The following is a 15,806-nucleotide window of genomic DNA, read 5'->3' on the forward strand; positions in this document are numbered from 1 at the left end:
TTGGTAAGTTTCATTCCTCACCACTCTTCCCTATTTCACTACTCTATAGAGTATTTTAATACTCTGTGCAGTAAAATTGCAATCTCCAAATATGGCTTTTATGTTGCTGGGTCAGACTTTTCTCTAAATCCTTAGAAGATCTAGCTCTCCTCCTCAACAAGGGTACCTGTATAACGAACATTTGTATACCTAACCCTGAACTGTACCTCACATCTTTAAAATTAAAAATTAAAAAAGAGAACTAGCTCAGATGTCACTTCTGCCATAGAACCTTGCAGAATATCACCACAAGATGTAATTTAATTTCTTCTTCTTCTTAATTTCTTTGGATTTTTTGAAATACGACTTATTTATTCTTGCCTTCCACAAGTATCAATTGAGTATCTACTGTGTGTGAGACTATGTTTGTTATGGGTGCAGGAACAGAATAGTTCTTGCTTTTATGGAGTTTGTATTCATACGGCAGTGTTGTGGTCGAGACTGAAGGTTTTAGGGCCAGTATTTGGGGGTTTGCATCTCATATTACTTTCTAGCTGTGTCATCTTATTCAAACATTTCTTTTTCTTTCTTCACTTTTTCTTTGAGTCAGGGTTTCACTCTGTTGCCCAGGCTGGAGTGCAGTGGCATGATCATGGCTCACCACAGCCTTGACCTCCTGGGCTCAGGTGATCCTTCTGCCTCAACCTCCCAAGTAGTCAGTAGTTGGTACTATAGGAACATATTATGCCCTGCTAAATTGTGTTGTAGAGACAAGGCCTCCTTATGTTATCTTGGCTCGTCTTGAACTCCTGGGCTCAAGTGATTCTCCCGTCTTGGCCTCCCAATGTGCTGAGATTATAGGTGTGAGCCACGATACCCAGCCAAAAATGTTCTATTTCTATGTATTCATTTCTTCATCTGAAAACTAGAAATGCATTATAAATATCTGAACCAAGTAATTTTGATTTTGGTTGCTGCAACACCCCAGATCCATGTGCTCATTTTGCTTTCTAACTGGAGTAGTCCTTGTAATGGCTCGTACTCTCCCCTGGACATAGAACCGGGCTATGGCCCCTGCTACAGACCTGACAGCGACATGGTGGCTTCTGATCTAATTAGAGTTGGGAAGGGCTTTTTAGAACCTTACTAGTGCTTTTCTACCTCCCTGAATCTCTTGATTTTCTGTAAACTCGCAGTTGGTCAACAAAGCCGTAGCCAACTCGGTATCCCTGTCCCTCACACATGTTCCCCTTCTTCCCTGTCTCATTGCACTCCTGTTCCCTCCTGCTTCCCTTGGATTGCCTACTCCTGCAGGACTGGTGTAGATGCTCTTGGCTTAGCCTCTGTTTTCTAGAAAACTCAGACCACTTCATTGGCTTATTGTAAGGATGAAATATAAAATGCTCAGAGCAGCACCTGGCATAGAGTAAATATTTAGCTATTATTATGTGAAAAGTACATGAGGACACAGAGGAGGGTCTAAGTTGAAGGAAGGAGGGTTATTTAAAGATTCTGAAAAAATGTTGTCTAAGCCAAAATCTTAAGGTTGAAGAGGTTGGTGTAGGATGCGTTTGTGGTGATGAAGCCAGGTGAAGGAGACAGGTTTGAAAGTCTGGGGATAAGGAAAAGTCCATATTCTTCCTTTGCTGCAGTGACCAAGGATCAAATGTTCTAGATAAATGGAATTCAACACAGTAAAGCTGCCACCAGCCAATTCCCCAAGTAACTAAGTAGAGCAGAGGTTCTGGCTGAACTGCCTGTAGAGAGAACAAGAAATAATCCTTTGTTGAGTGAAGCCCACCAGAATTTTGGGGTTGATTTGTTATTGCAGCATTACTTTATTGTCTTAGTCCATTCAGGGTTCTAAGCTACCTTAGACTGTGTAGCTTAAATACAACAGAAATCTACTTCTGAGGGATGAGGGTGATACAATGATTAATCTTCCTGTCTATAATGTTAGCTTCTGGACCAGGGCCATGACTGGGGTGAGGCAAGAGAGGTGACTAGGGTGCAAAATTGAAGAAGGGTTTTGTTCTCAGGGTTGTGCTAGTGAGTGCCACCATGACCAAAGCAGAATGCGGGATGAAATCTGAGAGGGTGTAGCTTCCAACCATGGAAAAAGATCTTTGAATTCGTAATGGTATTATAGTCGACTCCTTATTTCCTATAGAAAGTGAAGGTAAAGAAATGTCAAGAAAACCACAACCAGAGAAATTTATTTAGACATTAAAACTTGCCTTTCAAAAAAATATTACTTAAACTTGAAATATATAAGAAACAACCAAGAAGTTTTGGAATCACTTTTAACCCTTTCCCCATTTAATCCGAGGATACTCATTGGCAGTGCTTATGGCTGCAGAGTTCACCCCAACATTTTTTAAAAAATTACTGAATATAATAATTCTTCTCCTTTTCTTCCTCCTCCTCTTCTTCTCCCTCTTCCTCCTCCTCTTCTTCCCCCTCTTCGTCCTCCTCTTCAGCTTCTTTTTGTAATTTTTATTAGGATTAGAGACAAGTTCTGTTTAGAAGTAACTCCAAGAACAGTTTTTATATTTTATTTTCACATTGAAAACCAGTCAGATTTGCTTCAGCCTCAAAGAGCGTGTGTATGTAAAATTAAATGAATGAGGCAGTGAACTGAACTTTTTTTTTCTAAACAGGTAAAGGGTTAAGGGGTTTTAAAACATATAGTTACCGCTATAAGACATAGGCCTACATGTAATGACTTAAAGCAAAATTGTACTTCAAAAGGTGACTCCTTTGAGAACAAAATTGTCTTCTACTTCTACTTTCTAAAAAATCCTCACTGGACATTCCATGTTGTCTGTAATAATATAATAGTAATTTATACTTTCATTGAATTATATCTATGTTAGCCTTTCTTGTGTTAGATCCATGGTTAAAGAATCATTTAGAGTTGTTTTTTGAGGAAGGGTAAAAATAAAAGGTTTAGAGTTGTATCTCGAGAAAGGATAAAAAATAATTTAGCTTAAATCTAGATTCTTGAGTAATATTTTCCTGTTGAACTAGACTCATTAATTGGTTCCAACTCTATCTTTTCTACTATCGTTGAATTTGAAACATGTTGTATGTATGGTGAGAAGGTAGTGGGTCACATCTATACTCTGGCTTAGAATTTAAATGTTAATGTGAGAAAGTACGTCATGCTATTTTCTCCTCAATAATGAGACATCTGAAAATGCCCATAATGAATCCAGGATCTCACATTGTGGCTTAGAAAATGACAAAGACTGAACTGGCCATGCGCCATATGTTTCTTTAAGATCTAGTTATAAGGGGCACATGTTTGAGATCTAAAATAATTGGTTTCGTGAAAAATATTCTAAGCAGCAATATTCTATGTTCTTTGCAGACTGGCTATAGAAAATTGCTTTTGGGAAAAGCACATGATTTTCTAAGAAGCTATTAATTAAATTAAAGTTTAATGCATAACTGTCCCTGGTGATTAGACATTTGAAAGATACTGCCAAAAGAGAAACAATGAAGTGCATTCAGAGAAGACTACATTGGATGTGTCCAATTCTTAGGGAAAAAAATGCAAGAACATCTAATCTCATCACAGTTGGATACATATGTTTTTGCAGACGGAATGTAATTTTCTAAAAATGTCAGCTGTGTGTGTCTCATAAACACTGAAAACATATCCTAATATTTGGAAGCAGCCAAGGGAAGCTATGGTGCTTTTCATTCGAATTTAAATGCATAGATTGTGAGCTAGCACTCAACAATGATGGGAATGTGTACTAAGATGATTAGGGTCTGTGGTGTGGACTCAGAGGGATGAATGGAAGGAAGAAGAGTAAGTGGAGAAGGAGGGAGTTTAGAAATGTGAATGCCAGCAGTGCTGAAGCAGTCGTGATGCAGCAGGCCCCAGGCCAGGGTGGGTCTGATTCAGTGTCTGAGACCATCACACAATGCAGTGCAGAGGGAGGCTAGAGCATGTTACTTTATCCCTTCTTTCCCAGTCAGTTTTTCTGTTTGGTCTGGTCTGGGTATCCCCAAGAGTGTTCCTTGAGAACACTGTTTCTATTGGGTGTTTATGTGTTTTCTATTAAAAGAAAGGGATGTGCAAATCAGCTTGGGAAGTGAATTAATTAAACAGAGTTAAAAAGGGTATCTTTACTTTTGGATTTTGCAGACCTTTTAATATGAGTTGTAGGCCTCAAAGACAGATTGCATGCAACATCTCTCAAAATGGTCTGAATACAGATCTGTGTTTTGTTTCTTGCAAGATCTCATAGGACAAGGGTTTGTGAAACACATTTGGGAAGTGCTGGCTTGGATGCCTGAAAATTGCCTGGCAGTTAATTATTCAATTGAGTTAAGATATGAAGATTCCAAAGCTCCTTTAAAAATAAATATGAAAATATTTCTGGAGGCCCTACAGAGGGAGCTGTTGTCAGTTAAAAACACCCTGGCACTGACTCAACAAGCAACAGGTAGCTTGGTAACTGACTATACACAGGTAATAGGTAGCTGTAGATGAGGGTGTGGAGTGCATGTGTGTGGGCTTTGACTGGTGAGCATCTAAGGTTGGAGGGAAGCATCTGTGGTCACTTGGCTGAGAAAGTGAGGTAGCAGGAGGTCTACAGTTGGGCAGGGACTGAAGGGAACCTAAGAAAGGAGCATAGTATTGGGAGGGAAATGCTAAAAAAGAGAGACAGGCTGATCTTGGGCCTAGAATCTATTTTAAGAAATATGTGTCCCCCAAAATAAATGAATTGTTAGTTCTTGTTTAAAAAAATGATGTTGTTGAAAAGTTATTGCTAAAAAAGTGTGAGTATTGCCAAGAATTTCAGAAAGTCCAAAGTTTCTGAGTAATGTCAAAAGAATGAGAAAGAAATGAATCATTTTAGTCAAAAAAGTGTCTCTTAAAAGTATCATTAAAAAAAACATACTTATTGTAGAAAGCTTGAAGAGTATAAAATGTAAAGAATAAAAAATTATATTACCATAATCTCAATCCAGAAATATTGGCATATTCTAGTCTCTCCCTCTCTCTCTTTCTCTCTCTCCTTGTATAATCTTAAACAATGGAAGTACAGCTTTGATGTTAATACTATAATTTAACCCAAGGTTTTGAGAAATCTGACCTGCCACATGTTTTTGTAAAAGCCACAAGCTAAGAATGGTTATTACATTTTAAATTGTTGAAAAAATTTAAAAGAATATTTTACAAAATTAGAAAATTATGTGAATTCAAATTTCAATGTTTATTAATAAAGTTTTGTTGGAACACAGCATTTATTTGTTATTTTCTGTGACTGTTTTTACAGGACAATGCCAGAGTAGTAGTTGTAAAATTGACAGCATGGTCTGGTCTGCAGTCTGAAATATTTAGTATTTAGTCTTTACAGAAAATGTTTACTGACCCTTGATTCAATGAATCAGTATTTTGGGACTTTTTCCCATTTTTTTTTACCCATTATAAAAAATGTTTTAATTGATATCTTGCATATACATTTTTGTCTACTTTTCTGATTATTCTATATGGGTGTTTTCCTAAAAACAGAATTATTGTGTCAAAGAGTATGAATATTTTAAGGCTTTTGATGCTTAATGCCAAATTTCTTTCTAGAATGCTAAAACTAAGTTATATTCTTACCAGAAGCATATGAGAGCTACAAAGATTTTCCTTTGGGAATATAAACACCATACTACCCTGCCTTAAACTATTTTAAGTTTAATAATAAACCAAAGTGTTAATCATGTCCAAACTTCCTAGTAATGAGAATTTTCTGTGCGAGTAAGTTTCACATGTTTATAATTTTTAACTTTTTTCAATATAGCCCTGAATCTATTCAGCTTCTATCTTTGACAGATCCTGTTGTGAGACCTCATAGAACTTGCTGACTCTCCAGTCACTGCGAATTGGAGTGTTTAAGGAGAAATCTGTCTCTGTAGAAAGGGAAATATGATTCATCAGAGTCTGTATCTGATTTTGTGTAACTCTGAATTTAGGGTTCCTTGCCCCATAAATTTACTTGTATTTTGGATAATTAATGATAGACTAATTCTAACAGAACCTGCCCAAAGTCATTTCTCCTTCAATGGATAAAAATATTTGCCTCTTGCACTGTGAAGCGTGGTTAGTTTCCCCCACATGTGGGACTGTGAATAGTGTAGCTATGCCCATGAAAAGGGCTTCATAGCCTTCCTTTTAATATTATTTAGTTGGAGAAGTGAAAGAAGAGAGAATTAGACTTCAAAATACTAAGTCTGCATTTTACCCTCTTTAATATGAAACGATGTCTTATAGAATACAGTTTTGAATCTCTTCCTATGTGAAGTTTTACTGTTGATGTGCAAACTTTATGCCGATTCTCAATACTTGCTTATCAGGTTTTCAAAGATCTAATTTGTTGCTAATTTAACATTCAATTTTTTTCCACCCACAGAAGAACATTTTTTAAAAGCAAGAAACTGGCACAAAACAGATTTTCACCTAGAATGAAAATGCTAGAATGAAGATACATTCTGTTAGAATCAGAGAATGTTGTGTGTGAGCTGAGTACTTTTCATCTCTGATCACATCTCTGTATCCACCAGAAATAAATCTGAAGCCCTGTAAGAACCTCCTCAGATTAAGTTTTCCAGATTTCTTCTGAAGAGTACAGTGAAAGTAACTGGGGCTGAGAAGCCCTATGAAACCATTGGATTGGATTTAATAATTTTAGCCTGGTCTTAGGCTATTTGTCATCTAGAGAACCCCATTCCTTTGTTCAGCAACTATATAATGGGCTAAAGTCTTTACTAAATATACTTTAAAGCCTCTTAATTCTAGGAAAAAAATCAGAATCGTTTCTAGGGAGTCTCTAGAAGTATCTTCTTACATCCTTAGATTTCAGCAATCACTAGATGAGAACTTTTGGCTAGGGTTTTCCTTCCAGCCAAGTCAAGCTCAGAACTGTTGCAATCCAGGTTTGGAAGAAGCCTGTGGAGTTCATTCTGTGTAGTCCCCTCCTTTCAGCACCAGCTGTAAAGACAGATTTGGCTGGGACACTTTAGAACCTGCTTTACCTAATACATTGTGACTTTTTAAGAATTCAGTCCCTGAGGGTTTATCTGACTTGAGCTTTTGGAAGGACCAAGGGTGAAGCTGCATTTTTCTTGCACATAGTAGATTCTAAAAGATGACTTCGCCCCAGCAGAGGGACTGCTCTGTTTTAATAGCTTGGCATCTCTGAAAATATGACATGCAGCTTGCCAAGGCATTCATTCCTACCCGATGCTGCTACACAAAGTTTTCTAAGCATGCTTTTAGCCAGGGAAAAACCTTGACAGAGCAGGAGTGAGATATTCCTCTCCCTATTCCTTACAACAGAATATAATGCAGGTAGGTGGCCTAATTTATGAAGACAGTTCTAGAATTAGCATCTGATAAAATAGGCATGAATCTCGTTAAGAAAATATTCACTTCGCATGGCTCTGTGCAGTTAAACTGGGGCAAAATCCATAAACACTACACACACACACACACACACACACACACACACGCACACGCACACGCACACATGCACACACATACATCCTCTTAACAACAATGAAATCAATCTATAAGGCTAGGAAAAAAGATTTTCTACCTAGGATTGAAAAAAAGTTATGAATCTAGAAGACAGTTTATTCAATTAGCTGTGATTTACAGAACATGGGATTAAAAAAAGTGTGCTGTAATGTATGTAATTATGATTTGACCTCACAAAGGTCTGAGAAATTAAAGCTGGAAAAGGCTATAGACATCATTTCAACCATTATCTTAATTTTTCATATGATATATGATGAAATATCACTTAAATCTGGTCAAAGTGACCCTTATAAAAAAGCATTGGAAATTAAACAAAATTGAAACTTAAAAGAATGAGTGCTGAGTCATTTACCTGAAGAGAAAAATTTGCAAGTTGGATAATAAATAACTTATCATGACAGAAAAGAAATCCAGGTATAATTAACAAGAATTGTGAAACCACACAGTACAGGATTGTTTATCTTCTGTAAAGCAAGTAGCATACTGTGGGGGTACCTTCTCCAAGTAGTAATGACTGACTTCCTTCATGAATTATTTATTACTCAGGACCTGTGCAGCACTTGAAGAAATCGTATGGGATTGCCGAGAGAATGATTGGAGTCATGAAAATATGACCTTTAAGAAAAGTTCAGATCCCTCTACTGGGATAGTTATGCATTTTAGAGAAATATATTAAATGACTTCAATAACTTAAAGTATTTTCCATCTTCCTTCTCTCATACACACATCCATCCAAGAGAGCTAGTGAATAATTATCTGTTATGTATTGAAACGTTAATGTTAAAGTTAAAAAAATTGAACTATTTTATCTATCCCAGCATGTTACTATTTCTATAAATAATTCAAGAACTTGTAGGATCCTTGTTGATAGACCTTTATTTACAAGTTTTAACTGTAATTCAAGGGGAAGCCAGTACTTAACATGTGATTTCACTTAAGATACATCATTTCAATCATAATAAATTAACCAACAAAGAATATATCTCCTTTCCACTTTTGAGGATGCCTGTATATAAACGATTTTAACACATAGGCCCACCTCTTATCTTCCCCCATGACTGGGCCAACCACAAGGAAGCGTCTCTTGAAGAGTTTCTGTAAAAAGAGACCTAATAAGAAATTGTCTCTATAGCTAGTTTCTCATTTTTATGTTATAGTTTAAATGTGACGAAAGTTAAATTTGCCTTTCGGCCCTAAGATAAAAACATAAGAAATGTGACTCAAGTCCTGGGGAACATGATTTCATTCATTGTTCTCTTGGCCAGAAGAACTTGGGACTCTGAAATTGAGGAAGAGAGAAGCTTTAAAAAATGGAAGAATTATCTCCAAACAGTCTCTGTCTATACTTCAGTGTATGTTTGTGATTTTTTTCATCTTCACCTGCCAGTTTGGAGTTTTATGTCTGGATCTAAGAACATATTTTCAGAAATAAGACTTGCAGGTTATTCAATCAAATTAGAATCAGCCAAATTTCTTTGGGTTTTTGGACTTTTAAGTGAACTTAACAGTTATTATTGATGCCAAGTTCTTTTAAGCATTGATATTTAGCATTTAAAGCTATACATTTAAGGGATTTTATATTGACATACTATTTTCTTAAGGGTCTTTTAGCTTCTGAATTGCTTTCAGGTGTTCAACTTAGAGTGCTTCTGGTTGAGAACAACAGAGACCCAATTCAAATGAGCTTAAACAAAAAAAAGGGATTTATTGACTCACATAAAGGAAAAACACAAAAGTAGATCTAGCTTCAGTAATGGCTGGATGTAGGTACTCCACTGATGTCAGAGGTTGTTTTCTCTTTCTGGAGTTCTACTTTTCTCTGTGTTGACTTCATTCTCAGTCTGGGTCTCTCTTAAGAAGATCTAGGCTTACATGGTCCTCAGAATTCACAATCTAAGAAAACAACAAACAACTATCTTTCCCTCCCTTCCAAAGTCCTAGAGTGACCTTTAATCTGCTCAATTTGGGTTGGTCATGTGTCCATCCCTAAGATGGGTGTCCATGTGGATGGCACCCTCTCCATGTTGAATGACACAATTTGTTATCATGGGAGCCAAAACCAAGACCACTAGAATCACTCCTATAAAATCATGGGCCTCTGGGCTGTGATGTTTCTGGAAACAGCAGTCCAAGATCTATAGTCCTGCATTGGGCACCTGAAATATTGCCTAATTTTTACAGGATAGGGCTATGAATTATTATGGAGGACCCATGAAGTGCTTGAAGAAATCTCAGAGGATTGTTAAGAGACTGATTGGTGTAATAAAAATATGACCTTAAAAAAAAAATGAAGGAACAGATAGTTATATCTTCTTAGAATTCATAGGTCATATCTTCTTAGATAGAAAATGATTGTTATATATTAGGCCCTCTGATTTATCTGAGGTGTGATTTATCTGAGGTGCTGGAGGTATGTACAATCCAAGGATGTAGATGTCAAGAGAAGGAAGTGGCTCCTGTAGTCGGTTTTAAAGAAGCCCTAAAAAAATGACATAAATGACAGATCTTTCCTCCCTCTATAGTGGTTGTTCTGTTTTGTTTTGTCCACACAGCATACATTCCTGCTTTTTATGGTAAGACCATCCGAATGTCCTTTGATGATTTCTTCTTCCCCATTTTTGTGGAAATTTTAGCAAGGCAGTACAATTAGATGCCTTATTCTCTCCTAATCTAAGGGGTTAGTAGGTGACCCAAGCTAAGCCAATGAAATTCACTGTCTTTATAACTCTAGTAGACTAATATATGAGTGGGAAAAATATATCTTATTTATACAATTTATGTATCCTTTTCAGATGCTAAGTAGTTGCTGCTGCCTGGTCTCTGCAACTTTGCCTTGGTCCCTCTTTTTCTAAACTTAATTTCCCAGTCCTTCTGTGAACTACTCATATATTTCCAAAGGATTCACTTTCTGTATAAACCATACATAAACAGTATCTGTGCTTGCAACCAAAGAGCCCTAATCGATATAGACATCAGTGCTAGAAGTAGGATACTGCTAGTCACAGAGCTTAACATGCAAAATTAACTATGCAAGAAAAGATGAAAGGTAGAAAAGACTTCTCTATTCAAGGCTGGAAATTTAGCCCTTATTATTATGCAAATAAAGGAAAAGCTTGTTAAGCTGCAGCCTGTAGTAACTTGGGTCTCAGACCATTTGACTCTTCTAGAGATACAGAAGGAAAAGGTGAAGGTATTGAAGTTTCTTGGCTACATCTTGCAGTCTTTGGTAGATTCTTAGAATAAATTGATACACTTAAGCTGAAACTTATTCTGAAAGGGTAAGGCCTTTCTAGAGATACTCTGACTGCAACCTGCATAACAAGTTGGCTGAAAGCCTGATACCCTGGAGCTGTGGATAGTTGGAAAAGCCAAGTTCTCTGCCTAGAATTAAGGTTAGTGTGATCAAAAGCAATATGGGAACTACAGAAGGAAATATGATTGCTTCCTGGCAGAAGCCCTCTGTGTTTCCTCCTTCCCTACACGTGCCTTTGATTTAAGTTTCAATTCTGTTTCATTGACATAAGATTGCTAGAGGAAAGGGGGAGGACATTGTCAGATTTGATTGGGATGACTCTTTCCCCAAATCTAGAGAGGGCATTTGAGAACTGTCTGCCTTTGTGAATGGTCATGGTTTTAAGGTGATGTTATCTATTTAGGCCCAGATTAGATTTCATTCACTACATTAAAATCTTCATAAGGGAGGACAGGGACTAGTTTAACTACATCCCCAAATTTTACATGGTGCCTGGAATAACATCAATTTATTCGGTTAATATATACATTGATGATATTCTCCCTTGGGCCTGTCACATTATATTTATTTATTTGATAAATATTTGTTTACTGTTCCCATGGGAGTAAAATAGTGAACAGTATAGATATGGTACTTGTTCTCAATGATAGTAACTTTTATTTAGTTATAGCTGTGTGGCTTAGGTTGAGAACTTGCTTTAGTTGAGAATTTGAGGCTTAAACTGCACTAATATATCAGTAATTTGTTCTCCTTTTCCTTCTTTCTTCTTCTTCTTCTTCTTCTTCTTTTTTTTTTTAGTTGCAGTCTCACTCTGTTGCCCATGCTGGAGCGCAGAGTGCAGTGGCATGATCATGGCTCACCACAGTTTTGACCTCCTGGACTCAGGTGATCATCCCACTTCAGCCTCCTGAGTAGCAAAGCTGGAACTACAGGCACACATCATCACACCCAGCTAATTTTTGTTGTTGTTGATATTTCTTAGAGATGTGACCTCACTATGTTGCCTAGGTTGGTCTCGAAATCCTGGGCTCAAGCAATCTTCTCACCTAGGCCTCCCTAAGTGCTGGAATTACATGTGTGAACCACCATGCCTGGTCGGCTTATTCTTCTGGAGAAGACAAAGAATTATTATCTTGAGCAGAGAAATTGAGCCCAGAAGAGTCAGGACAGAGGGAATTTCTAAGAGAGCAATATATCAATTACAGCAAATCTTTTTTTTTTTTTTTTGTATCACAGCATTTTTTTTTTTTTTTAAGACAGGCTGGAGTGCAACAGTGTGATCATGGCTCACTGTAGCCCTGAACTCCTGGGTTCAATCTACCCTCCTGCCTCAGCCTCCCAAAGTGCTGGGATTATAGGCATGTGCCACCATGCCTGGCCCACAAGTCATTTCTATATTGGATGAGGCTGAGATGAAACAGAGGACTATAAACGAAATGAATGACTTTTAGATCTCTTTTGTTCTAAATTTTGGGTCTATGACTTAAATCTCTGCTGTTTTGTGTGTGTGTGTGTGTGTGTGTGTGTGTGTGTGTCCATACCCAGCTAATTATTTTTTAATTTTTAATTTTAAAGGTGTGGGGTACAATTCAGGGTTAGCTATACAAATGCTTATTATGCAGATACCCTTATTGATGAGGTGTGCTCTCCCTCCCCTGGCAGTTTCCCTCAACTGCCAATCCTGCTCTCTCCTCCCCTGGCAGTTTCCTACTACTGCTAATCTCTTTCTTATAGTATTATGATAATTGTTCAAGGTCCGCTTATGAGTGAGAACATCTGATACTCAGTTCTTTGTTTCTGTGATAGATCACTCAGTATTATAGACTTTAAGTCCAGCCCACTTGCTTCAAAGTTCATAATTTTGTTCTTCTTTATGGCTGTGTAATATTCCATTGTGTATATGTACCACATTTTTTAATCCAGTCATATCTCTACTGTTGAAGAGGAGGAAGCAGTATTGTAGTATAAGACTATTCTAAAACAGAAATTGGGAAGCTTAACCTGGCAAGCATATTCTTTTTATAATTTGTAAATTTAAACATTTAGATGCAAGTCTTACAGGCAGATAGCAAATAACATTAATCATATATAAAAATGAGCAGCTTAATAAATTTATCTCTATTAAGATGAACAGCTTAGGAAATTTAGATCTTACTAGAATACCTGGGTTTATGGTCAATGTATTAGTTTCTTGTTGTTGCATAACAAGTTACCACAGACTTAACTTAAAGCACCAATGGTTTCTACCAAAGTTTCTGCAGGTTAGAAGTCTTGGTATGGTGATGCTGGATTCCCTGCTCTGGCTCTCACTAGGTTGAAATCCAGATGTTGACCAGGGCTGAGGTTCTCATTCAGGTTGTCATCTTCCAAGTTCACTGGTTATTTTTAGAATTCATTTCCTTGTGGTGGTACAACGGAGGTCTCTGTTTTCCTCCAGGTGTCAGCCTGGACCTGCTCTTGATCCTAAAGCCAATCCATAGTACCTTGCCATGTGGTGTCCACCAGTAGTTCATGACATGGCTTTCTTCAAGGCCAGCTTGAGCATGTCTCTCTAACTTCCTCTTCTGTGAGGAAACTGCTTTAAACGGTTCAGATGACCAGATCAAGCCCATATATATAGTCTCCCTGTCTTTTTTTTTTCTGATTTCCTGAGTTGGAAGTTGGAGTCTCACTCTGTTGCCCAGACTGGAGCGCAGTGGCACGCTCACGGCCACCACAGTCTCAACTGGCTGGGCTGTGAAGATCCTTCTGCCTCAACCTTTCAAGTAGTCGGAACTACAGGCACGTGCTACCATGCCCAGCTAATTTCTTTTTCCTTTTTAAAATTTTATTGTAGAGACGAGGTCTTGCCAAGTTGCCTGGGTTGGTCTGGAACCCGTGGTCTCAGGCAATCCACTTGCCTTCGCCTCCCAAAGTGCTGGGATCACAGGCTGAGCCACTGAGCTTAACCATGTCTTCCTGTCTTAATGCTAATTGATTTTGGACCCTCATTACATTTGTAAAATCCCTTCACAGCTACCGTTACCTAGATTAGCATATTTTTTCAACTTCTGCTTCTTCTTCTTTTTAATTAAGGCAGTTCTCTCAAAGGATGCTATGAAAATTTCTCCAAGTATGTATGTGCCACATGGCATACTTTGTGGTTGGGGATGATGAAATCAAACAATAATTATGCAGACATGTTTTATAAAAATTGTGAATTCACTTAGGAATAGACTAGTTCACCAGAGAGTCATGACAGGATTTAAAGGAATGTTCTACATTTCAGTTAAAATCAGAGCTTTTTATATCTCATTTTTTTTTTGGTATATTCAAAATTGTGCACCATTTCTCCCCACCCCCCTTTTTTTTCTTTAGAGACAGAGTCTCATGGTGTCACCCAGGCTGTAATGCAGTGACACAATCATAGTTCACTACAGCCTCGAGCTCCTGGGCTCACAGTCCTCCTGCCTTAGCCTCCCAATTAACTGGAGCTGTTTGCACATGCCACCAGATTTGGCTAGGTTTTTTAGATTTTTTTTTCTTCTAGAGATGTCTTGCTATGTTGTCCAGGCTATTATTGAATTCCTGGTCTCAAGTGATCCTTCTGCCTCAGCCTTCCAAAAGGCTGGGATTACAGGTGTGAGCCACTGTCCCCATCTGCCATCAGTACTATCTAATCTCCAAACATTTTCATCACCCCAAAGTAAACCCTATCCCCATTAGCAATTATTCCTATTTTGCACTTCCCCAAACCCCTCATAATTACTAATCTAGTTCATGTCTCCATTGATTTGCCTTTTCTGAACATTTTATATAGACAGAATCATATAATATATAGTCCTGTGTGACTGGCTTCTTTCACTTAACGTGCTTTTTTTTGTTGTTTTTTGTTTGTTTTGAGTTGGAGTCTCACTCTGTCGCCCAGACTGGAGTGCACTGGCCGCTCCCGGCCACCGCAGCCTCGACCTGCTGGGCTCCAGCGATCCTTCTGCCTCAGCCTTCCGAGTAGCCGGAATTACAGGTACGTGCTACCACACCCGGCTGATTTTTTGATTTATTGTAGAGATGAGGTCTTGCCTGCCCAGGCGGGTCTCGAACCCGTGGGCTCAGGCAATCCACTCACCTCAGCCTCCCAAAGGTGCAGGATTACAGGCTGAGCCACCGAGCCCGGCTAACGTGCTTTTCTAAGGTTCATTCAATATTCTGCCAAGGTTCAACCATATGGATGGTTCAAGGTCCGTCCATGTAAGGAAAGCACACAGCATTTCATTCCTTTTTATGGCAGAATAATATTCCATTATATGGATTCACCATATTTTGTTTATCCATTCACCAGCTGATGGACATTTGGGTTGTTACCACCTTTGGCTATTATGGATAATGTTGCTATGAACATTCCTATACAAATGTTTGTGTGGATATATGTTTTTGAGTCTCTTGGCTATATGCTCAGAGTAAAATTGCCAGGTTATATGTTAACATTTTTGACAATAGCCAAACTATTTTCCAAAGTTTCTGAACCATTTTTACAATTCCTATGGGAATGTTTGAGTGTTCCAGTTCCTCCACATCTTCCCTAACACTTATTGTTTGTCTTTTTTATTTTAGCCATCCTTGTGGGTGTGAAGTGTATCTGCTTGCGGTTTTGATTTTCATTTCTCTAGTGACTAAGGATATTGGGCATTCATTCATGTGCATATTGGCCATTAGTATATCTTCTTTTGGAGAAATGTCTATTTAAATTCTTTGACCACTTTTAAAAGTTGGGTTGTCTTTTTATAGGTGAGCTGTAAGAATTTTTAAAATATATTTTGGATACGAGAATCTTATCGGATGTATTGGTTTGCAAATGTTTTCTCTCAGTCTATGGGTTGTCTTTTCACTTTCTTGCTGGTATTTGCAGCACAACATTTTTTTCTTTCTTTTTTTAAATTATAAGATGTGGGGTACAATTCACGGTTAGGTATAAAAACTTTGATTATGCAGGTACCCTTATTGATGAGATATGCCCCTCCCTCCCCTAGCAGTTTCCTTCAACTGCCAATC

Source organism: Carlito syrichta, unplaced genomic scaffold, assembly GCF_000164805.1.
Source record: "Carlito syrichta isolate Samal-C Ts95f unplaced genomic scaffold, Tarsius_syrichta-2.0.1 Scaffold277477, whole genome shotgun sequence".
Classification (NCBI taxonomy): domain Eukaryota; kingdom Metazoa; phylum Chordata; class Mammalia; order Primates; family Tarsiidae; genus Carlito; species Carlito syrichta.